We start from the raw sequence: 25,576 nt of genomic DNA, 5'->3' as shown, positions 1-25,576 counted from the left end.
CTGCTGGGCAGTGCATGAAGAAACAGCAGATCGGGGGAGAGGCTAGTATTAAGAGAGACCTCAGCTACAGGCCCCATGGACGAGAACTCAGCAGTATCCGACAAAATTCTAGACGCACTGACACTTCAGCCCAGCAATCCAACTTCTAGGATGCTATCCCAAAGATACATTGGCAAAAAATTTAAGATGATACTCAAGGCCATTCATTGACTCACTATTAAGAGAATACAAGACTGAAAATGAATCAAATGTCTGTTGATAGAGAATGAACCATGGTGTATCCTCTAAATGGAGCATTATGCAGCTGTGAAAAGGAATGAAGATGATTCCGTGTACTGCCGTGCAGTGCATCTCCAGGGTGCAATGTTAATTCAAGTTAGATAAAAATAAGCAGCATTTTCTCTTTCACCTAAGGAAAAGAGAGTGTGGATATTTACACACATTTGCTTGGTTTTTTTTTTTAACTAAGGGAGGAGAGAATGGACAGGAAAGAGGGAACCGAATCAGGAGTGGATTGATAGAAGACATAATAATGCTTAAACTTCAGAATTCCTTGCAAGTACAGACATTTTTCAAGCCCCTAAGAGAAGCGCTAGCAACTGCTTACTGCTTCTCTTGAAGAGGCATAAAAATGTACATACAATTCCTTCTTCAGACAAGCTTCTGTTGTGCCTCAGATACAGGAGATGACCAAACGTGCTTGTTGAATGTATGCACAGAATAGAATATGCTGATGGTAAATCAGCCCCATCATAGTATCACTTTTGATCCTAGTTCTAATGGCTTGGAGAAACAAACAACCCGCGTCCTCTTCCACATACCCTCTACCCAACTTTCAAATATTTGAACACAGAACATTCTCTTCTCTGATAGTCTCAATAAGTCTTCCTCATGATAAGCCATATGGATCTCCTTTCAATCCTGATATTTTCCTCTGAACAAGTTTCAGTTTTTCTCCAGCTGGTAAGGAAGGCATACACGAACATGGCACCATAACTTCAGAACTGTCTTCAGAATCCAAACATATATAGATGTTATCTGAGAAGGCTAACCTTTGAGTTTATGCCCATGAAAGTTCATTTCAGGGTACCTATTGCTCTCACTCATCCATTCATTTGTTCATTCACCTATTCATTTATTCAATAGCATTTATTTGGCACCTGTTACTTGTAGGCACTAAGTCAGATCAGGGGACATACAGAAGTGAATAAAGTCTGCTGCTGCTAAATCACTTCCGTCGTGTCCGACTCTGTGCAACCCCATAGATGGCAGCCCACCAGGCTTCCCCGTCCCTGGGAAGATTCTCCAGGCAAGAACACTGGAGTGGGTTGCCATTTCCTTCTCCAATGCATGAAAGTGAAAGTGAAGTCGTTCAGTCGTGTCCGACTCTTAGTGACCCCATGGACTGCAGCCTACCAGGCTCCTCCATCATGGGATTCTCCAGGCAAGAGTACTGGAGTGGGGTGCCACTGCCTTCTCTGAGAATAAAGTCTATCCCCCTGTAACTTTGGGAAACTAAAATTTAGAGCAGCCAGTGACCGTCCTCTTGCACCCCATTTTCCTGTGACACCATTGTCCATATTCCAATGGCCAAACTGTGAGTCCTCCAGAAGGGAAAGAATATTAACTTCCTGAGCAACTACATCCCAGTCACTATAATAAATATTTTACAAAGGGCATATCATCAACTTTACAACAACCCTCCAGGATAATTGTTGATACCACTGTTTCCTAAATAAGAACCTGAAACTCAAAGGTTAACTGACAGGCCCAAGGTTACACAGCAAGAGGAGGGTCATGTCCCAGGTTTTCAGTGAGTCCTTGGGATGCACCGACAAGGGAGGATCCTCGGCTTTGTGGAGGAAATAATTCAAGAGTGAGCCATGGTAAAATGAAAGTATTAATAGCTTATTGAGAGACACACATTCCATAGACAGAATGCAGTCTATCTCAGAGAGTGGGAGCAGCCCAAAATAGGAGGTAGTTTTTATGTGGTGGGTAGTTTTATAAGCTAATGAGTGGTAATTTTACAAGCTAATTATTCCAACTATTTGGGGGGAGGGGACGGCATTTCCAGGAATTGAGCCACTGCCCACTTTTTGGCCTTTTATGGTCGTCCTGGGAGGTGTCCTGCACCTGTGGGTGTGCTGTTTAGCATATGCTAATGTATTACAGTGAGCATATAGTGAATCTCAGGATCTACTGGGAGCTGAATCTTCTGCCATCTTGGGTCTGATCAGTTCTAACCAGTTTGTCATATTCTCAAGGGCCAAGTCATTTTTTTAATGGTTGTGCCCTGACCCCTACCCTCTACTCTCAATAGGAGTGGGGGAGGGGAGATATGGGTTAATTTTGGAGAGAGTGGATAGGGGTTTAGAAAATCTGGAATGTGGGGCTCTGTGCAGGGTGGAGGTAAATTAGACAACCAGAGTAACGTGTGGATTTAGGGTACTTGCCAGCATGAGGGTCAAATGTGGGGACCACCAAGGGTGTGTCTGTATATTGAGGTTGAGTGGGAGGGAAAGAGGCTGAAGACAACCTTAACCACTTCGCTCAAAATGAGGCTGTATTTTGTGAGCTGTAAACAAGGATTGTTTGTTTTGACCTAAATAACCAGTCTCTGGAACTCCAAGACTCTGTTTTTGTTTTTGTGTTTTTATATCATTTAAGAACCTATTTTATTTGTTTGATTGAGCATGGGTATGAAATAAAATACTAGATCTAAAATACTGCACTCTTCCTAGTGGAGTAGCCACAGAAGCATGGCTCTTGATGACCCTTGGGGCAGCCTTATTGAAACTATTTACTACAGATTGGGACTCGAACCCATGCACTGGGACTCAAACCCAGCCAAAACCCACGGTACAGCAAGCAAGCAATCACAAAGACCTATGCAGGTCCAAAGTACTCTGCAGGCTGAGTTTCCAGAAACCAGCTCTCTTCCAAGGTTATTAGCCTTGGCAGTGGGTGGGCTGCACAAGCAACACTGACATAATCCGTGGGTTCAAGTCTCAAGAGAAAGCAGCAGAAACAAGAGGGGTCCTGTGGCATTGCAGTATAAGATGTGGACAGTGGAATTTCCATCTCCACCAATCTGTTTACCCACTTGTAAAATGGGGAAGTTTAACAGGTTAAAATGAGATGAGGGTAAGTATTGAGCCTAGATAGTAACTGCTCCATAAATGTGGCTGCTAGAATCATAATTACTCTTCTTTAGATTACCGTCCATGCAACACTGGTCTATTTCATCCATAATGCTTTGGTTTTTCTCCACTGTCCTACAGCAAAGCTTCTAGGGAGAGAGAGAAGAAGGGAGACATTTTAGGGTTCATCCTTTATGGCCTAGGAAACTATAACACTGGTTCAGAATTAACCAACCTCCTTCTCTTATCTTCAGAACCAACCTTCAAAGAAGATCTAGCTCCAGATCTGAAACCTGTCTCTGCCTCTAGCTTTATGACCAGTAATCTCTTTGGACAGATTACTCCTCTCTCTGACTCTTTCCTTCTTTATCTGTGCAGTTCCTATCTGATAGGAATGTTTTGAGGATTACATTTCTATCTGGCCAGAAGAAAGTGAAAGTCGCTCAGCTGTGTCTGACTCTTTGTAACCGCATGGACTTAGTTCATGGAATTCTCCAGGCCAGAATACTGGAGGGTGCAGCCTCTCCCTTCTCCAGGGGATCTTCCCAACCCAGGGATAAAACCCAGGTCTCCCACATTACAGGCAGATTCTTTACCAGCTGACCCACAAGGGAAGCCCAAGAATATTGGAGTGGGTAGTCTATGCCTTCTCCAGCAAATCTTCCCGACCAAGGAATCGAACTGGAGTCTCCTGCACTGCAGAGATTCTTTACCAACTGAGTTATGAGGGAAGCCCAATCTCGCCAGAGAAAGTGCTCAATAACCAGAATTAATAATTAGCAGCTTAATTAGAATTAATGCTCATTTTAGGGAGCTAGAAATCTTAAGAGGTAAGGAATATTCAACACTCAAAAGAAGAAGAAAGAAAAGAAAAGCAGGTTTCTTAATGTGTGCTAACCTTATTCTAGATCTCCAGTCTTTGGCCTGCAAATTCACTGAATCTAAGTCTTCCTTAGACTGATTTCTATCTTCTAGAAAGGAATTTCATGGTGTTTCAGTCTCTGGCCCATCTTGTCAGAGAAGATATAAATACCCCCATTTTAAAAAACTTTTTACTGGGATATGGTTGATTAACAATGTTGTGATAGTTGCAGGTGAACAGCAAAAGGGCCCAGCCACACACAGAAACGTATTCATTCCCCCTCAAACTCCCCCCACCCCCGGTTCAGGCCACCACACAAGACTGAAGAGTTTCATGCGCTATATACAGCAGGTCCTTGTTGGTTCTCCATTCCAAACACAGCAGTGTGTACATGTCATCCCCAAACTCTCTATCGTTATCCCTTCCCCTGGCAACCACAAGTCCGTTCCCCGAGTCAGTGAGTCTCTCTCTGCCTTGTAATTAACTTTTTGTTTCGTATTGGGGTGTAGCTGATTCAGGACTTCTCTGGTGGTGCAGACAGTAAAGAACCTGCCTGCAATGTGGGAGACCCGGGTTCGATCCCTGGATCAGAAAGATCCCCTGGAGAAGGGAATGGCTATCCACTCCAGTATTCTTGCCTGGAGAATTCCATGGATAGAGGAGACTGGTAGGCTACAGTCCTTGGGATTGCAAACAGTCAGACATAACTGAGTGACTAACACACACAAATAGCTGATTTAGCAATATTATGATAGTTTTAGGTGAACAGCAAATGAACTCAGCCATATATATACACGTAATACCCCCTTTTAAAGACTAAGAAAACTGAGATTCATGAAGGTGAAGTGATTTCTATAAGGCCTCATGTCCACTTATCTAGAGAGTCAGGACCCCGATCCAGGTCCTGCACTGCAAACCCCACTCCTTGCTCGGTCACTCACAGCTCTCTACTCACGCTGTCTCCTGGACCACTCCAGTGCTCCCCGACCCAAGGCACCCCCCAGCTGTTGAGATCACATCTTCCAAAGGCTCCTCTTTGGTTCCACTCTGCCCTCAGACTGACACTTTGGAAACTCAAAGCTGGCAAATGCCGAACCTTGTGATTATGAAAAATTAGAATCCTGCTAGGGTTTTCTTGTATTAAGCCCTCAAGTTATTCTATTCATACAAGAGAGAAATTGTCCACTCCTGGGCACCACCTCTTGACAAAATCCCTGATGCCAATACACATCTCCTTCCTTTAACTTTTGCCCTGTGCTCTCTCTCTCTCTCTATTCTATTTTATAGGCAGAGCAAAACAATCTCCCAAATTGACAAGATCTCTAATAAATGGGGGGAATGATTCATCACAACAGGGTTCAGGAAGTGAACTGATTTTTCTGCAAGCTGAGACTCCTAAGATCCACTTAGGAAGTTATTAACTGAGCCTGTAAGATGCTGGCTTTGTAAAGTAGTGTGACACGTTGGCAATGCTGGAGAATCAATGCTGGCCCGAATTCAGGGGAGAAATGCAGAGCCAAGAGTGCTGGGAGGGGCTGGCCACCTAAATTCCTGGGCCCTTTGCAGAGCCTCGGGTGAGGGTCTGCAGTGGAACATGCAGCTCAGATGTGAAGTGGGGCATAGGATACCACCTTGCAGACCGCTGGGAGTGTTCCTCCGTTCATTGCTCATCACATGCATCAGCCTTCACGCACCCACATATCAGTGACTGTCTCCTTTGTGCTGGGCAACTGCTCTCCCTCTGAGCTCCCACAGCCCTTTACTTGCAGCTCACCTAAAGCACCTATTGCATTCTTCCTGGTATGATGGTCAGCTTTTTATAATCTTCCACTGAGTTTTAAGTTTTTTGAGATCAGGGACTACATCTTACTCATCTCTGGCCTTCGAGTCTTGGGGCAGTGAATGCTTCGTACGCATTTGCTGAATCAACGAATTAAGGAATCGATGAACCAGTCAGTTGCTGGTTCATTTATGGACCATATACTATAATAGGGTTTTGGCAGAATAATCCCTTTTCTGGACTGGAAGCTCCTCAGCAGAGACCACTTTATAAAGAGACTGTCCTCTGTTACTTGAGTATTCCTTAAAATAGTTGAAGCTTGTAGGCATAACTAGGAAACTGGCTGATGCATAGTGACTATAATCCGGTAGGTGGGATTAAGTGCCTATGGTGAAATGGTTGAAATGATAAGAGCCTAGTTTTCTTTTAGCCAAATGTTTTTGAAAGTTTGCGGAGTCATTTGTGCATGGGAAGCCCCATCCTTGTTCATTCTCATTTAGAAATCAGATGATCCCCAGCCGGCCCCATGAGAGATGGCCAGTGTGTGAGAGTCTGAAGCTTGCAACAACTCTCTATCTGGAATGGGCTGCCTAGGTTGAATCAGTCTTTGGTAAAGAATCTGCCTGCAATGCAGGAGATGCTAGAGATGCAGGTTCAATCCCTGAGTTGGGAAGATTCCCTGGAGGAGGAAATGGCAACCTGCTCCAGTATTCTTGCCTGGAGAACCCCATGGACAGAGGAGCCTGGTGTGTTACAGTCCATGGGGCTGCAAAGAGTTGGACATGACTGAGTATGCAAGCAATGGATGGTTGCCTATCAACAGCCAGAGTAGCTTGTTGAGGGCTGAAGTCCACTGCACAGATGAGTCTTTTTAAAGAATTGTGATAAATATATAGAACATAAACCTTAGGCATTCGTGCAACGTCCCCACCATCATCTCCAGAACTTTCTCACCTTCCCAAACTCAACTCTGTCCTCACGAAACACTGACTCCCATTCCCTCCCCTATCCTCTGGTTTCCTTGGGTGGGACTTTTAGGCTATTGGAATGAACCTCCATATACATTTTTCACCTTCAGCTTGTACCACATCCTGGATGGAGTGATAGAAAATCATATCCCTTAATTCACCCTTTCTCTGGATATCCTATCTCTCTTTTCTAACAAATCTTGGGAGGATAAAAATAGAATTTAACTATGCTTGTGTTTTACTGAAGTCCGAGTCTTCACGTATAGGACCATTTGCTAAAGTTCTGAAGCAAAATTTTTAAATAACTGTCATTACCACAAAACTCATGGAAGAGAACACAGACAAAATATTCTCACACAATGAATTGTAGCAATTGTTTCTTAGTTAAGTCTCCCAAGACAGAAGAAATAAAAGCAAAAAAAAAAAAAAAAAAAAAGCCAGACCTAATGAAACTGAAAAGCTTTAAAAAAAAATTGTATTTAGTTATTTGGCTGCACCAGGTCTTAACCGTGACATGTGGGATCTAGTTCCCTGACAAGGAATTTAACCTAGGCCCCCTGCATTGGGAGTGTGAGGTCTTAGCTGCTGGACCACCAGGGAAATCACAAAATAGTCCCCTGTTCTGTTTTGTTTTTAAACCACACCATACAGCATGCAGGATCTTAATTGCCCAACCAGGGTTCAAACCTGCACCCACTGCAGTGAAAGTCCCGAGTCTTAACCACTGGACCACCAGGAAAATTCCTAAAAGCCTTTCACAGCAAAGGAAGTCATCAGAAAAACAATGACAACCTGCAGAATGAGAGAATATATTTGCAAATGATTCGACTGACAAGGGCTTAATTTTCAAAATATATAAATACCTCATACAACTTCATATAAAAAAATACAATTAAAAAAATGGGCAAAAGACAGAAATAGACATTTCTTTAAAGAAGACATACAGGTGGCCACAGGCACATGAGGAGAACCTCAGTACCACTAATTATTAAAGAAATACAAATCAAGTCACAATGAGGTTTCACCTCACACCAGTCAGTTCAGTTCAGTCCAGTCACTCAGTCGTGTTCGACTTTGCGACCCCATGGACTGCAGTACGCCAGGCCTCCCTGTCCATCACCAACTCCCGGAATTTATTCTAACTCATGTCCATTGAGTCAGTGATGCCATTCAACCATCTCATCCTCTGTCATCTCCTTCTCCTCCTGCCTTCGATCATTCCCAGCATCAGGGTCTTTTCCAATGAGTCAATTCTTCACATTAGGTGGCCAAAGTATTGGAGTTTCAGCTTCACCATTAGTCCTTCCAATGAATATTCAGGACTGATCTCCTTTAGAACAGACTGACTGGATCTCCTTGCAGTCCATGGGACTCTCAAGAGTCTTCTCCAACACCACAGTTCAAAAGCATCAATTCTTCGGCACTCAGCTTTCTTTATAGCCCAACTCTCACATCCATACACGACTACTGGAAAAACCACAGCTTTGACTAGATGGATCTTTGTTGGCAAAGTAATGTCTCCCCTTTTTAATATGCTGTCTAGGTTGGTCGTAACTTTTCTTCCAAGGAGCAAGCATCTTTTAATGTCATGGTTGCAGTCACCATCTGCAGTGATTTTGGAGCTCAAAAAAATAAAGCCTGTCACTGTTTCCCCATCTATTTACCATGAAGTAATGGGACTGGATGCCATGATCTTAGTTTTTTGAATGTTGAGTTTTAAGCCAACTTTTTCACTCTCCTCTTTCACTTTCATCAAGAGGCTCTTAGTTTTTCTTTGCTTTCCACCATAAGGGTGGTGTCATCTGTGTATCTGAGGTTATTGATATTTCTCCCGGCAATCTTGATTCCAGTTTGTGCTTCATCCAGCCCAGTGTTTCTCATGATGTACTCTGCATAGAAGTTAAATAAGCAGGGTGACAATATACAGCCTTGACATACTCCTTTTCCTATTTGGAACCAGTCTGCTGTTCCATGTCCAGTTCTAACTGTTGCTTCCTGACCTGCATACAGGTTTCTCAAGAGGCAGGTCAGGTGGTTTGGTATTCCCATCTTTTGAAGAATTTTCCACAGTTTGTTGTGGTCCACACAGTCAAAGGCTTTGGCACAGTTAATAAAGCAGTAGTAGATGTTTTTCTGGAACTCTCTTGTTTTTTTCGAGGATCCAGTGGATGTTAAAATTTGATCTCTGGTTCCTCTGCCTTTTCTAAATCCAACTTGAACATCTGGAAGTTCACAGTTCACTTACTGTTGAAGCCTGGCTTGGAGAATTTGAGCATTACTTTACTAGCGTGTGAGATGAGTGCAATTGTGCAGTAGTTTGAGCATTCTTTGGCATTGCCTTTCTTTGGGATTGGAATGAAAACTGACCTTTTCCAGTCCTGTGGCCACCAGTCAGGACGGCCATCATTAAAAAGCCTACAAAAAAAAAAAAAGTCTACATATAATAAAGGCTGAGAGAGTGTGGAGAAAAGGGAACCCTCCTACACTGTTCGTGGGAATGTAAATTGCTGCAATTATTATGGACATCAGTTTGGAGGTTCCTTAAGAAACTAAAAATAGAGCTACAATCCCACTCCTGGACACATATCCAGAAAAGATGAGAACTCTGATTTTAAAAGATATATGTATCCCCAATGTTCATTGTTGTTCGGTCACTAAATCATGTCCAACCTAGTGAGTCCACTAGGATTCTCTGTCCATGGGATTTCCCAGAGAAGAATACTGGAGTGGGTTGCCATTTCCTTTTCCAGGGGATCTTCCCAACCCAGGGATTGAATACGGGTCTCCTGCATCGGTGATTAAATGGCAGAACAAAGACTCTATCCTAAGCCTATCAGACCAAAAGCCTCTCATTATAACTACTGTGTTACTGGGTGCCGTGTCAATGGCCTTGAACTTCCAAGGATGAGCATCTTCTGCTTCCCTGGATGCTTAAGAGAAAAACAGGCCGACTTCACAGGAAAGTACTTTAGCCTTCATGCCATCAGATATTCTTACTTGATGGCACTACGAGTTCATCTGGAATTCCTTGGACACACTCCCATAAATACCCTGTAATGGTTAACTCAGAGGGAGGCTTAAAGCATCCTTTGTTGAGACTGTTTTAAAAAATTAGATGCTGGGTGTTGGTTTTTTATTTTTCTCTCTTTGGTGAACTGAAGACCCTTAGCTACAAATGGCCTTTCAAAACTCACTTTATCCATTCACTACCAATGATATTATGTGCTGACAGAGGTATGTGTTTTCCTGCCCATCTGGCTTTGCCTGAGTACCTGTGTTATAGATGTTGGCAGAGGACTACACGAATTCTACCCAAAGGGACATCAGGCAGGTGTAGGCCCTCAGGGATGTCCATTTAATGAGACTGGAGCTTCAATTAAGCTTTAGGGAATAGGTCTTCCTATATGGGAAAGGGGTCCTGCAACCTCAGGTTTGAGTCTGTTTAAAACTAGTGAGGCAGGATGCTCCAGATGTGGAAATACAGTCCCCTGAAGGAGGTAAGCGGTCTTGGAGTGCTCTTACTAGAAAGTCCTCTGACCTCCACCTGCACACACTCCCACCAGCTTGGTCAGTGGTGGCGGACATTCCTTTAAGATACAAGGTTTAAAATGCAATGGCTCCTTGAAAAGGTGGACTCCTCTTCACACCATGACTACTCCTCACATGTGTGTGGAACTCCACAGTGTGTAAATCATTTGCATTAGCCTACGTCATTGTGAATGCTAACAGCAACCTGTGCTCACGTCTCAATTCTTAAAAAAGAGCAAGAGAAGGGCTTCGCTGGGGGCTCAGTGGTAAAGAATGTGCCCGCCAGTGAGGGAAATGTGGGTAGGATCCCTGATCTGGGAAGATCCCACATGTCTTGGAGCAGCTAAGCCCATGTGCCACAGCTGAGCCCAGCTACTGAAGCCAGCACGTTCTAGAGCCCGTGCTGCACAGCATGTGAAGCCATTGCCATGAGAAGCCTGCACACTGCAAGTAGCGAGCAGCTCCCACTCGCCACAACTAGAGAAAATCCTGCACAGCAGTGAAGATCCAGTGCAGCTAAACATAAACAAATAAAATTAGTTTTAAGAAAAAGAGAGAGAGCAAGAGAATTAGAGTGACTTGTCAAAAGACAGTAGGTGACCGCAAGACAACTGAGACCCAGATTTGATAGTTCTAAGTCCAGAACTCTTTCACTGTAGCGGAGCTGCTTCTGACTATACACTGAGATATAAGTGGCCATTATCCCCAAAGCTAGAACTGCTAGTTGGAAGAGATATCCCCAGCCTTAGAACCTAGGTACCTGCAGGTAGCGGGTCTCCTGAAAGGATGCAGGGGAAGGGTAGGGGTAGAGAGGATGCAAGAAGGGGAGGAGTATCCTGGGTGAACTCTGCCAGCTTTACATCCCTGCCAAGGAATGAGTCTGCTGTTAGCTCAGAAGTGGCCACAGACCTCCCCCTGGTCCTAAAAGCCTTTTAAAAAATGTTGTTGTTGTTTTATGACTTGCCTGGAGTGTTTTCTCCAGCTAAGCAATAATGGAAGACAGTGACCAAATGCCAGCTGGGTGATCCCATGGGAACTCTTCTGGGTGGTGATGTTTACAGGGGACGAGGTCAGAAGAGCTGCTACTGGCTGGGGGGCACTGGGAGTGCAGAGTGAGCTTCAGGGGCCGTGGAGTCTGGAGCCCTTGCTATGGGATGTAGTCAGTTTTTCTCAGGCATGAGAGGCATGTAAGAGTCATTTATGTTTCTTGGTCTGGTTGCTTAAAAGATTAATAGCAAAACACTATGTATTCTCAGCAGGAAAAAGGGGTAGAAAGAGTGACTGCCACTGCAGTGACGCTCACTTTCTCTTCATTCATCTATGGACGTTTCTCCATATAGCTCTGAGCTGGATGAGAGCACTGGGAAGGTGCGGGGGATTCTCCCATCTTGTCCTCAAGTAGCTCATGGTCTAGGTAGGGAGACAGATACAGCAATAAAGCAATGATATCAGAGGGCTAAACACCAAAAAAGCAGGTTGAACCAGGCAGAGTGGTAACAGGAAAGGATGTCTTGACTCTAAGGGAGGATATCCACAAGGGCTTCCTGGAGGAAGTGTCATGTGAGTGGAGTTCTCATGTGAGTTTCAACATAAAAAAGCTGCACAAGTGACTACTGTGCAATTTGATGCATTTTCAGAAATTGGAATAAACCCGTGGAAGTAGCATCCAGATCAAGAAACACTCAGCATCCCAGAAGGCCCACTCTTGTCCCCTCCCGGGTGCTACCCACTGCCCCTAGCCCCCAAGAAGGAGCCACTGTCCTGGCCCTAACGCATAGATTTGTTTTGCCTATTTTAAGCTTTATATAAATGGAGCCATTCTGTATGAACTCCTTGATGGCTGAGATGAAGCTGAAAGGATAAATAGGAATTATCAGGGGGTAGGGTAGAGAAGAGCATTGCGAGAAGAAGGGGTAGAATGCTCAAAGCAGAGATGGAATAACATCAGATATGAGAACTGTCAGCTTTCAGCTGTGCTGGAGCATAACATTCAAGAGGCGGAGGAAACCTGAAAGAATACTAAAGAGGAAGGTGGGGAGAGAAGGTTGTCATGGAAAACCTTCCACATCACGCAAAGGCATTAGGTCTGTTTGGTTTTTTAATAAGAAGCATTTCAAATATGGAGTTGTTATTTACTCTGAGCAATGTGTGATTTCAGAGTTTACTTTTCTTTTAATATGCATTTACTTGTTTGGCTGCACTGGGTCTTAGTTGCGGCATGTGGGGTCTTTAATTACAGCATGGGAACTCTGACATTGCAACACGTTGGACTAGTTCCCTGACCAGGGAATGAGCCTGGGCCCCTGCACCAGGAGGGAGGAGTCTTAGCCATTGGAGCACCACGGAAGTGCAGGCATTGGGTTTTTAGCTGGAAACCTATGGTTCCGAAATCTGACTGATTATCAAGGCCACTTGGGCAACTTTCAACGCACACAGATCCTAGGACCCACCATCAGAGATGTGATTTGTCTAACGTTCTTCCCAAAGTGTTCTCATAATTCGCTGAGTTTGGAAATCACTTTACAGAGATTGGGGAGCCACTGAAGGATTTTAAGCAAAAGAGTGGGAGGATCCAACTGGAGTTTGAAAGATGATGTAGGTTATTTAACAAGGAGGCTGTGGCAGTAAACAAAAGATGTCCCAGTCCAACCTGGGATGCCGTGCAGGGTTTGAAGTTGAGAGGACAATCTTGAGAGATAATTGTCATTCAGTTGCTAAGTTGTTTTTGACTCTTTTGTGACCCCATGGACCATAGCCCGCCAGGCTCCTCTGTCCATGGGATTTCCCAGGCAAGACTACTGGAGTGGGTTGCCATTTCCTTCTCCAGGGGATCCTCCCAACCCTGGGATCAAACCCACATCTCCTGCATTGGCAGGAGGATTTTTTGCCTCTGAGCCACCAGGGGAACCCTGAGAGATAATGAGGAGGCAGAATGAACCAAATGTGTTGATCAACTGGCCATGGAAGGTGGTGGGGTAGGAGGACCCAAGAAAGACACCCAGGTTTCTGGCTTGTGCGTGAGCAAACCTAGGGGGCAGAAAAAGTAACATCATATTTTTGTTTAATTCAGTTATCCGTGATAACTGCACCCCAATTTCTCTACATATCTTTGTTAAACTTGTTTATTCATCAAATGTTTTCTAAATGTCAAATATATGTATGACACTGTTCCAAGCACTGAGTCATATGTAAAAGAATCAAAAAGATCCAAAATATTGAGAACAGTTAGTGTTTGAGAAAAAATATTGGCCTTTTTTTTCTCTTTCAATTTACTAAATATATTCCAGGCAACAGTCATATGTCAAGTTAGATCTGAGAGGAGCACATATGAGTCAGTGATGTGGCGTGGAGAGGGGAGAGGACTAGAAGCTTCCAGAGGTGGATGCTGGTGGTTATTTCAACCTTCTGTTAAACCTTACAGTACTATTCTACTCCTTACAACAACTATGTTTACTGTATTTATTGTCTACATTTGTATAGATGAGAAAATTAATAATTCACCCTCAGTTGCACAGTGAATAAGTAATAATGCTAAGATTCAAACAGCAACACATGTCTCACCACAAATCAAACTGTAGGGAGAAAAATTTCCCTTGTTTTCATATGAGGAAACTGAGGCTGTGATTGGTTTGGTTTTTGGCCCAAGCTGAATAGCAAACTAATGGCAAAGCCCAGCTGAGCAGACATAGGTTTTGATCTGCAGCCCTGGCCTGTGACCACACGCAGTTCAACAACTGCAGGAAGCTCAGCCCCTCCTGAGCATGACCCAGGGTTCTGTAATCCGCCTCTGAATGTTGTATGGTTGGGAGCAGGCTGGAGATCTGCTGAGTTTGGGGTGGTGCTTTGCTGGAGAGTCTTCTGCAAGCCAAGGAGAGGACAGAGTGGGTCCTGCCTATCCTTTCTAGAAGGTTTGCCAAGACATACCTGGGAGCACAGCTTTGACCTCAGGTTTGGGGTAACCCTCTCATGTGCTGAGTTAGACTGGGGCCAGTCTAGAAATGGAGTTCACAATTAGCACACATTTCTTTGGCCACTTCTTTAGGAAAGCAAGCGAGCTTTGCTTAGAGTTGGGAGGAAGGGAAAATCAAAGAACAACTCAGAACCCGCGTTACACTCAGAGGAAACTGCAGCCTGTTCTTCCCTCCGTTTGCTCCTTCCTACAGCCCTCAGAGCCCTTCCTCAGAAAGAAGTATTGTGTGTGGAGCTCTAGGACACCAAGTTTCCTGAGGAACTTATTGCAGGGGTTGTTGGAACAAGTGCTAAGGAGGAGACAAGAGATTGGATTATCCAAAACTCAGGGATTGAGGTCAGGCAGGATGGCAGGCACACAGGGCAATTTTTAATAGTCAGGGATGACATCCTGTTTTCTAAAGGGCTAGGACTCTTTATCCAAACATACAGGCTAGGGGCATCCTTACAGAGGAGCGGGAGGGCACGATGGCCTCACATGCCCCCTCCCAGGGTGCATTTCATGCCTCTGCCCACTTCCAGGCGAGGTCTCTGGCTGGTCACCATCACAGCGGGTCACTGAGGACACACTCCCCACTCCATCCTCCACTCCCAGCTGGCTCCTGGGAAAACGGCCTCCCTCAGGGTACTCTGAACACCCAGGATGCTTCAGGGGGCTTACCCTAAAGAAAAGCCTCTGAAATGATAATAAGATGAATGGCGGTCAGGACAAACACCTACATCATCTGAACTGGACAAACGTGACATCAAGCCATGGGCGTGGGGCAGCAATAACTTCCACTTTGAAATGGTTTTTGCCAAGCTCAGGGCTCTGCGATGACTTAGAGGGGTGGCGTGGGAGGGAGGGACTGGTGGGGATCTCAAGAGGGAAGGTGTATAAGAGTGCACATAGCTGATTCACATTGTTGTACAGCAGAAACTAACACAGCACTGTAAAGAAATTATATTCCAATTTTTTAAAATTCTAAATAAATAAATTAAATGGTTATTGGTCAAAAATGACACAGGAAAGCAAAGAGAGTGGAGGGAGAAAGAGGTAAATCCGACTAAGATTTGGCTTGTTGGCGTGTTGCCTCCCTTCTCTGTACAAATCCAGGTAGGTATTATATAAAACTGTCCAACATCAGGCTAATAGGAGTTTCTGAAAGAGAGAAAATTAAATCAGGGGAGAGGAGATTAAAAAAAAAGGTACAGGAACATTTCTGCAAGCTAAAGCACATGTCTTCAGAATGAAAGAGGCCTTGGAATGTCTGCTACAATGAATGCATAAAATCCCAGACCAATGCACTATATTGTTAAACTTCGGAACACAGCAGACAAAGAGAAGTTCCTGTATTCTTCTGGAGAGAAAAAGAGGTCCATGCAAATGATCAAGAATCAGAAAGTTATCAGACATCTCAACAGCTAGAAACTAGAATAAAATGAAGAAATGCATCAAAACATTGGAAGGAAAATTACTTTTGATCTAGGTTTCTATATCCAGCTAAACTATTAATCAAATATGAGAATTTGGGACATGAATGGATTTAAAAATAACTTCACACACGTATATATATATTTAAAGGTACTGGAGCATGCACTCCAGAAAAATAAGGAGTAAATTAAAAAGAAAAAAACTTGGTATCTAAGAACCTAGGTTATAAAAGAAGACTTAGAAAAACAGACATGTTTCAGTCCTGGAGAGCATTTCTTTTAGTTGGAAAAGAATACAGAGGACTTTCCTTAAGAAATATCCAGGGGAAAAAATGGAAATAGATGTGTTTGAGCATATGAAAACTGTTGATAGGAATTTGGTATAATTGTTAGAGGATTTAATTTAATGAAACAATATGGAAATAGAACAACAATTTTTTTTAAAGGCAATTAACTCCAGGGGGAAATTTTTAACAAGAAAAGAAATGTAAAAATAACCACAGAGCATAGGCATCTACTATATTTCAGACTTAATTCTGAAAGAACATAAGTCCATGAACAATTTCTGTTTTATTCATCATTGAATAAATTCATCAGTAGAAAGTTCCTGGCACACAAGGGGAACTAAATAAATATAATTTGAATGAATGCAGAAAAGAGCTAGGTTCTAGGAAAAAGCAAAATGAAGGAGACATAGTCCCTGTTATCTAGGAGATCACAATGTGAAAACAAGTACTTATCAAATGTCTAAGCCCAGTGCCCACCTTTATTGGATTTTGTGAGTTATGAAGAGAACGGGGCATGGGAAGAGACACCAATTACTTGGAACGTGAACTGTAAGTAGGCTGTGACTTCTGTTGGTGGTAGAAAATAGTCCTAATGTGGCCAAGGTTACATATTTGAGCCCCAGGAGAAGTACTTTGCAGGCAGAAAGCTGTGGTGTGATGGCTGATTGTATTAGATTGCCTTATTCCTCTCTTCTTTCTCTCTCTTTGCTTTAGTTTTATAATATTAAAAGGTTATTATTGTATTCAGGATATGTAAAGAATACTCATATTCAACAGGAAAAAAAGAAAAACAAACAGGCCAGTGGAAAAAAATGGGCAAAAGACTTGAATAGACAATTCACTGAAGCAAATATGTTGATAGCAATTAAGTGCATGAAAAAGTGTCAAGTGTCATTAGCTATTAGGGAAATGTAAAGTAAACCACAGTGAGATACCATCATTAGAATGGCTAAAATAAAAATAATAAAAACACCAAGTGTGATTAAGGATAGGGAGTAACAGGAACTGTCATACTGCTGGTGAGAATGCAAAATAGTAGCCATTCTGGAAAACAGATTAGCGATTTCCCATAAAGCTCAACATAGAATTCAGCCATTCTGTTTCTGGGTATTCACCATAGAAAACTGAAAACTTGCGTTCGTGCAGAAATCTGTCCATGAATATTTATAGCAACTCTATAAGCCCTCAAACTAGAAAAAAACAAAATGCCTTTCAAAAGTTTAATGTATAGACAAAATGGTACATGTAATAGAATACTCAGCAGTTAAAGAGAGAGAGAAAACAAATGATTGATAGGCGCAACAGCAGGTATCAATAAATGGATACCAAAAGCCTTCTGCTGAGTAAAAAAGCCAGTCTCAGAGGCTACATAGCAAAGTCTGTTTCTGGGAAGATGGAGTACTTTCCCTTATTCCTCTGAGAAGTAGCCTGGAAATTATACATAAAAGAAACATAAAAAGATACTCTAAGAGTTGAGAGAAGGGGTTTTTTTCCCATGTTAGATCTAAGCATGAGTGCTGGAGAAGCTGCACCCTGGGCATGCCAGTGGGTACAAACCAAGAAGAAAAAAAGCCCTAAGAATTGCCAACATCCACTGGATCATGGAAAAAGAAAGAGAGTTCCAGAAAAACATCTATTTCTGCTTTATTGACTATGCCAAAGCCTTTGACTGCATGGATCACAATAAACTGTGGAAAATTCTGAAAGAGATGGGAATACCAGACCACCTGACCTGCCTCTTGAGAAACCTGTATGCAGGTCAGGAAGCAACAGTTAGAACTGGACATGGAACAACAGACTGGTTCCAAATAGGAAAAGGAATACATCAAGGCTGTATATTGTCACCTGCTTATTTAACTTATATTCAGAGTACATCATGAGAAATGCTGGACTGGAAGAAACACAAGCTGGAATCAAGATTGCTGGGAGAAATATCAATAACCTCAGATATGCAGATGACACCACCCTTATGGCAGAAAGTGAAGAGGAGCTAAAAAGCCTCTTGATGAAAGTGAAAGAGGAGAGTGAAAAAGTTGGCTTAAAGCTCAACATTCAGAAAATGAAGATCATGGCATCTTGTCCCATCACTTCATGGGAAATAGATGGGGAAACAGTGGAAACAGTGTCAGACTGTATTTTTTTGGGCTCCCAAATCACTGCAGATGGTGACTGCAGCCATGAAATTAAAAGATGCTTACTCCTTGGAAGAAAATCATGACCAACCTAGATAGCATATTCAAAAGCAGAGACATTACTTTGCCGACTAAGGTCCGTCTAGTCAGGGCTATGGTTTTTCCAGTAGTCATGTATGGATGTGAGAGTTGGACTGTGAAGAAGGCTGAGTGCCGAAGAATTGATGCTTTTGAACTGTGGTGTTGGAGAAGACTCCTGAGAGTCCCTTGGACTGCAAGGAGATCCAACCAGTCCATTCTGAAGGAGATCAACCCTGGGATTTCTTTGGAAGGAATGATGCTAAAGCTGAAACTCCAGTACTTTGGCCACCTCATGCGAAGAGTTGACTCATTGGAAAAGACTCTGATGCTGGGAGGGATTGGGAGCAGGAGGAGAAGGAGACGACTGAGGATGAGATGGCTGGATGGCATCATGGACTCGAAGGACGTGAGTCTGAGTGAACTCCGGCAGATGGTGATGGACAGGGAGGCCTGGCGTGCTGTGATTCATGGGGTTGCAAAGAGTCGGACATGACTGAGTGACTGAACTGAACTGAAGAAAAGTTTGCTCTGTCTAGGCAAATGATCATGGAAAGCGCAACCTTGCAAGAGAGAAAACTTTTAGGAATTAACTGCTCTACTCCAGACACCATGGCAAAAACTACAGCTCCCACAACCGCAAATGTCAGACGTGGAGCCTAAACTCTGACATCCAAGGGTTTGTAACGAAGTACCCCTCCTGCTTCCCAGTGGGGTAGTGTTAGGACTCTCGGAGAGACAGGACTTTCATCACTGTTCAGTGGTAAAAGGCCGCTCACCCCCAAGGGACTTTTGGTGGCCATGTGGGGAGCAGTAATGAAGCAATCTAATCTCTTCCAGCCAAGAAGGCATCAGTGGAGGCATAGTGAGGTGCTGGAGCTCCCGCCTCTGCCCAGCATTAATGAGGAACCCCTGCCCTCGAGTGTCAGCAGAGACCAAGCAGGGAATCTGGTCTTCTATACCCACTTAGCTATAAAGAAGTGGCCTCTTACCCCCTCTTTCCATGCTGGAGCAGTGTCAGAGAAAGCCAGTGAAAACAGAAAGCTTCAATTAGACCCAGAATTTCACAGCGCTACACTCCAAATGTCCATGTTTCAATAGAAAAATCACTCATTATACCAAGATCCATGGGGATTTCACATTGAATGAAGAGAGACAATAGACGCCAACACCGAGGTGACAGAAATATTGAATTATATATCAAAGATTTTAAACCAGCTCTCATAAAAATTTATTAACATGCTTAAAGGAAAACATAATGAGTCTCGGTAAGGAAATAGAAGGTATAAAGAAGAGCCAAATGAAAATTTTAGGACTGAAAATTACAATAACTAAAATATAAAGCTCAACAAGAAAATGGAAGAGAAAAGGAAAGGATCAGTGAGCTTGAAGATGGAACAATAGAAATTACACAAATTTGTTGTTGTTCAGATGCTCTGTCGTGTCCAGCTCTTTGTGACCCCACGGACCGCAGCTCACTGGGCTTCTCTGTCCATCACCATCTTGCAGTGTTTGCTTAAACTCATGTCCATTGAGTCAGTGATACCAACCAACCATCTCATAGCACCAGGGTCTTTTCCAGAGTCTGTTCTTCACATCAGGTGGCCAAAGTATTGGAGCTTCAGCTTCACCATCAGTCCCTCTAAAGAATATTCAGGATTGATTTCCTTTAGGATTGACTGGGTTGATCTCCTTGCAGTCCAAGGGACTCTCAAGAGTCTTCTCCAACACATAGTTCAAAAGCATCAATTCTTCAGTGCTCAGCCTTCTTTACGGTCCAACTCTCACATCCATACATGACTACTGGAAAAACCATAGCTTTGACTATACAGACCTTTGTCAACAAAGTAATGTTTCTCCTTTTTAATACCCAAATTAGCATCATTCCAAATAGCAAAGGTAAAATACACTGAGATAAAATAAACAGAATCTTGACACTAGTGGGACTATAATAAAGGATTGAACATTTGTACTACAAGAGTCCCAGTGGGAGAGAGAAAAAAGAATAAGTCTGAGAAGATACTGGACATGGAACAACAGACTGGTTCCAAATTGGGGAAGGGGTACATCAAGGCTGTATCTTGTCACCCTGCTTATTTAACTTATATGTGGAGTACATCATGCAAAATATCGGGCTGGATGAAGCACAAGCTAGAATCAAGATTGCTGGGAGAAATATCAATAACCTCAGATATGCAGATGACACCACATTTATGGCAGAAAGAGAAGGGAAACTGAAGAGCCTCTCAATGAAAGTGAAAGAGGAGAGAGAAAAAGCTGCTTAAAACTCAAATTCAAAGCACTAAGATCATGGCATTTGGCCCCATCGCTTCATGGCAAATAGATGGGGAAACAATGACAGACTTTCTTTTCTTGGTTTCTAAAATCACTGCAGATGGTGACTGAAGCCAGGAAATTAAATGATGCTTGTTCCTTGGAAGAAAGGCTATGACAAACCTAGAGAGCATATTATAAACCTGAGATATTACTTTGCCAGCAAAAGTCCATCTAATCAAAGCTATCGTTTTACCAGTAGTCATGTGTGGATGTGTGAGTTGGACCATAAAGAAGGCTGAGTGCCGAAGAATTGATGCTTTTGAACTGTGGTGTTGGAGAAGAGTCTTGAGGGTCCCTTGGACTGCAAGGAGATCCAACCAGTCCATCCTAAAGGAAATCAGTCCTAAATATACATTGAAATGACTAATGGTGAAGCTGAAACTCCAATACTTTGGCTACCTGATGTGAAGAACTGACTCACTGGAAAAGACCCTGATGCTGAGAAAGACTGAGGGCAGGAGAAGGGGACGACAGAGGATAAGATGGTTGGATGGCATCACAGACCCAATGAACATGAGTTTGAGCAAACTCCAGGAATTGGTGATGGACAGGGAAGCCTGGTGTGCTGCAGTCCATAGGGTTGCAAAGAGTCAGACACGACTGAGCGACTGAACTGAACTGAGAAAGTACTCAAAGAACTGACTGAAAATCCTCTCAATTTGGCAAAATATAAAACCCCACAGATTCAAGAAAGTAAGTGAATGCTAACCAAAATCACACTAGGACATATCTTAGTAAAACTTCAGAAAGCTAAAAACAGGGAAAAAAAATCTTAAAAGCACAGAGAGAGAGAGAAACAGTCTTTTACCTGTAGGAGGGGAAGAGTTCAAATGATAGTGGATTTCTTATTAGAAACCATGGAGGTCAGAACAAAGTGGCACAATTCCTCAAGTGCTGAAAGATGTTAACCCAGAATATTCCTTGAATGTTGTATCCAAGGAAAATATCCTTCAGGAATGCAGGGAACATGAAGATATTCTCAGATGAAGTAAAACTAAGGTAATTTGTCACCATCAGGCCCTATCCTAAAAGAATGGCTAAAGGAGGTTCTTTAACAGAAGGAAACAATGAACAAAGGAATCTTGGAATGTCAGGAAGAGGGAAAAAGCACAGTAAGCAATACTATGAGGGCAGACTCCTCTTTAATCTTCTAAGTTAGGTTATATGATTGAAGCACAAATTATAATACTTCTGATGTGGTTCTAAGTATGTAGAGAAAATATCTAAGAAAAGTATAATTAAAGAAGGGAGGTAAACAGATATAAAGGGGAGTAAGGTTTTTACACTTACTTGAATTGGTAAAATTATGGCACCAGTAGACTGCGGTGTCACGTCTATATAGCGTCTCTTGTGTCTCCTGCATTGGCAGGAGGGTTCTTTACCACTAGGGATGGAGGAGCCTGGTGGGCTGCAGTCCATGGGGTCGCTAAGAGTTGGACACAACTGAGCAACTTCACTTTCGCTTTTCACTTTCATGCATTGGAGAAGGAAATGGCAGCCCACTCCAGTGTTTTTGCCAGGAGAATCCCAGGGATGGAGGAGCCTGGTGGGCTGCCGTCTATGGGGTCACACAGAGTTGGACATGACTGAAGCGACTTAGCAGCAGCAGCACCACCACCACCTGGGAAACCCCTAAGCACAAGAAGATACACTTGAAGACAAGATAGGTGCATAAAAATGGAAACCTGAAAAATGGTTTAGTAACCCATAGGAAAGCAGGAAAAAGAAAAGAGAAATGAAAATCAGAGAGAAGAAACAGGCAACAAAAAATAAAATGGAAGACTTAAGTCCTAACATTAGTATTTACATTAAATGTAAATAGATTGACTACATCAATATAAAGGCAGATTAGCAGAGTGAAGTGAAAAAAAAAAAATCAACTATATAATGCCCGTAAGACACTCACTTCAAATATAATGTAAACAGGTTGAAAGCAAAATAACGTGAAAATATTTATCATGCAAACATTAAGTAAAATGTACGAGTGACTATATCAATATAGGATAAAGTGACTATATCACTATAGAGCAAATGAAATTACCAGAATCAGATATGGACATTACGTTATAATAAGAGGGTCAGTCTACCAAGGAGACGTGGAAATCCTAAAACTGTGTGCACCAAACAATGCCAATTATGCAAAGCAAGAACGAATAGCCTGAAAGGAGTAGTGGACAAACCCATAATTATGGCTGGAGATCTCAGCGGCCTTCTCTCTTAACAACTGATGGAACAACTAGATATGAAATCAGAAAGGATGTAGAACTCAGCAACACCATCAAAAAATAGAACCTAATCACTGTATAACACTCCATCCAATAATAGCAAAACATGTATGCTTTTCAAGTGTCCATTAAACAAAGGTATCAGTAGATCTTATCCTGGTCCATAAAATAAAACTCAACAGACTATAAAGAACTGAAAAAAATACAGAGTGCATTCCCACAAGGAACTCAAACTGGTAATCAGTGACAGAAAGAAAACAGGAAAATGCCCCAAAGTTGGAAACTAATTAACACAGTTCTAAATAATCCATAAATCTAAGAGGAACTCCCAAGGGAGATTTTTAAAACTATTTGAAACTAAAGGTAATTAAAATGTAGCACAGTAAAACAGAAACAGACTCACAGATACAGAGAACAGACAGGTGATTACCAGTGGGGAGAGGTGAGGTGGGATTAGGGATTGAGAGGTACAAACTACTGTCATGAAATGAATGGAGTAGGTGAGACGGATTGAGAGAGTAGCATCAGAGCATAAACCCGTGCATTGCCATAGGTAAACTAGATATCGACGGGGAATTTGCTATATGATGCAGGGAGCTCAGTCCGCGCTCTGTAACAACCTGAAGGGGTGGGGGGAGGTTCAAGAGGGAGCGGACATATATATACTTATGGCCAATTCATGCTGATATATGGCAGTAGTCAACACAATATTGTAAAGCAATTATCCTCCAATTAAAAATAAATTTAAAAAAATAAATTAGAAGGACCACTAAAAAAAATGTACAGGGAGGTATTGTACAGCACAATATAACCACTGTTTTGTGGTGATGTTGAATGGAGTATAATCTATAAAAATGTTGAGTTGCTGTTGTTTACCTGAAACAAAGATGATGTTGTAAATCAACTATAGTTTAGTTTTTTTAACACAGTGTTTACAGGGAAATTCATAACACTAATACATACTTTAGAAAAGAGGGAAAGTCTCAAGTCAATCATCTAAGCTTCGTACATGCATGCTAAGTCACCAGTCATGTCCGACTCTTTTCGACACTATGGACTATAGCCCACCAGGCTCCTCTGTCCATGGGATTGTCCAGGCAAGAATAATGGAGTGGGTTTTCACGTCCTTCTCCAGGGGATCTTCCCAACCCAGGGACTGACCCTGCGTCTCCTATGTCTCTTGCATTGGCAAGCATGTTCTTTACCACAGTGCCACCTGGGAAGGCCCCCATCTAACCTGAAGATGTGCTTAACTTTTACTAGGTTTGGAAGATGTTTGGTGTAGTGCAATAGGAAGGACACAAAATTTGGAGTCAATCTGTTATCGGATCTTGGCTCCACCGTTTCCCAAGTGTGTGGTATTGCTGATCCTCATTATTTTCATCTGTAAAATGGGGAAACTACCCACATCATAGGATTCTTTAGAGGATTTAATTGAATGAGAGAAACTACAGTTGTTGTTACAGGAGGGCTGTAAATCCAGAAGGATGCCAAGCATTTGTGTTGTTTTTTTTTTTTTCATCTATACCTAAGCGTTTTTTGATAGAAAATAAATTGTACATGGGACATTTTAAAATGCATTTAAACACAATTATAACCAACACAAATATATAATTTAAACTTGGTTTTATGCTTTCACATATCTTCAGGTATAAAGAGTCTTTATATTGGAAGTCAGTGAGACAGTGTCTGGCACCTGAAGCAGCTGCTCAGGGCCTGGCCACTGTTGTTGGCAGTAGCAGGAGTAATAGTACAAAGTGATAACGGTAGTAGTTGCAGTCATTGTCGCTCTCCTAATAGTATTTCACTTGCATTGTTTTATTTGATTCTTCACAGTGGTCTGAGAGGTACCCAGGGCAGAGATCATAAGCCTCATTTTACATGAAGGGTTAGAGAGGGTGCCTTCTTTTCCAAGATCTTGCAGTTTGAAGTTGTCATACTTGGGAATAGAACCCCAGGTCTCTCAACTCTGAAAGCATGACCTAGAGAAACAGGGAAGGCAGCTGTCTTAGTCTGCGAAAGTTGCTATAACAAAACGTGACAGATATTTATTTCTTGCAGTTCTGGACACTCTAAGTCCAAGAACAAGGTGCTTGCAGATTTAGTGCCTAGGATGTTGTTTAGTCTGAACCCACAAGGATCCTCTGTGCATGGGATTTCCCAGGCAAGAATACTGCAGAGAGTTGCCATTTCCTTCCTCAGGGGATCTTCTCAAACCAGAAACTGAACCCTCATCTCCTGCACTGTAGGCGAATTCTTTACTGCTGAGTCACCAGGAAAGGCCTAAGTGTCTGTAAATGGGCTCTTTTCCTGACTTGCAGATGACCACTTGCTTACTGTGTCCTCACATAGTAGAGAGAGAGCTCTGGTCTCCATGTCTTCTTACAAGGGAACTAATTCCCTAATGGGGGACTCACCCTCATGACCTCCTTTAAATCTAATCACTTCCCAAATTTCCCATCTCAAATACCATCACAGTGGAAATTTTAGGACTTTAACATGAAGATTTAGGGGAGATACCAACACCTCATGCGAAGAGTTGACTCATTGGAAAATACTTTGATGCTGGGAGGGATTGGGGGCAGGAGGAGAAGAAGACGACAGAGAATGAGATGGCTGGATGGTATCACGGACTCGATGGACATGAGTCTGAGTGAACTCCGGGAGCTGGTGATGGACAGGGAGGCCTGGTGTGCTGCGATTCATGGGGTCGCAAAGAGTCAGACACGACTGAGCGACTGAACTGAACTGAACCAACATTCAGTCCATAGCAGTAGCCATATTGGTATTTCTGGGATGTATTCTACATCCAGAGAGCATGTACTTTACAGGTAACTGCTCTCTCAGCAGATTC

This window comes from Capra hircus, chromosome 3 (assembly GCF_001704415.2).
Source record: "Capra hircus breed San Clemente chromosome 3, ASM170441v1, whole genome shotgun sequence".
NCBI classification, from domain to species: domain Eukaryota; kingdom Metazoa; phylum Chordata; class Mammalia; order Artiodactyla; family Bovidae; genus Capra; species Capra hircus.
The sequence above is the reverse complement of the archived record's forward strand: the minus strand, read 5'-3'. Positions refer to the sequence as shown.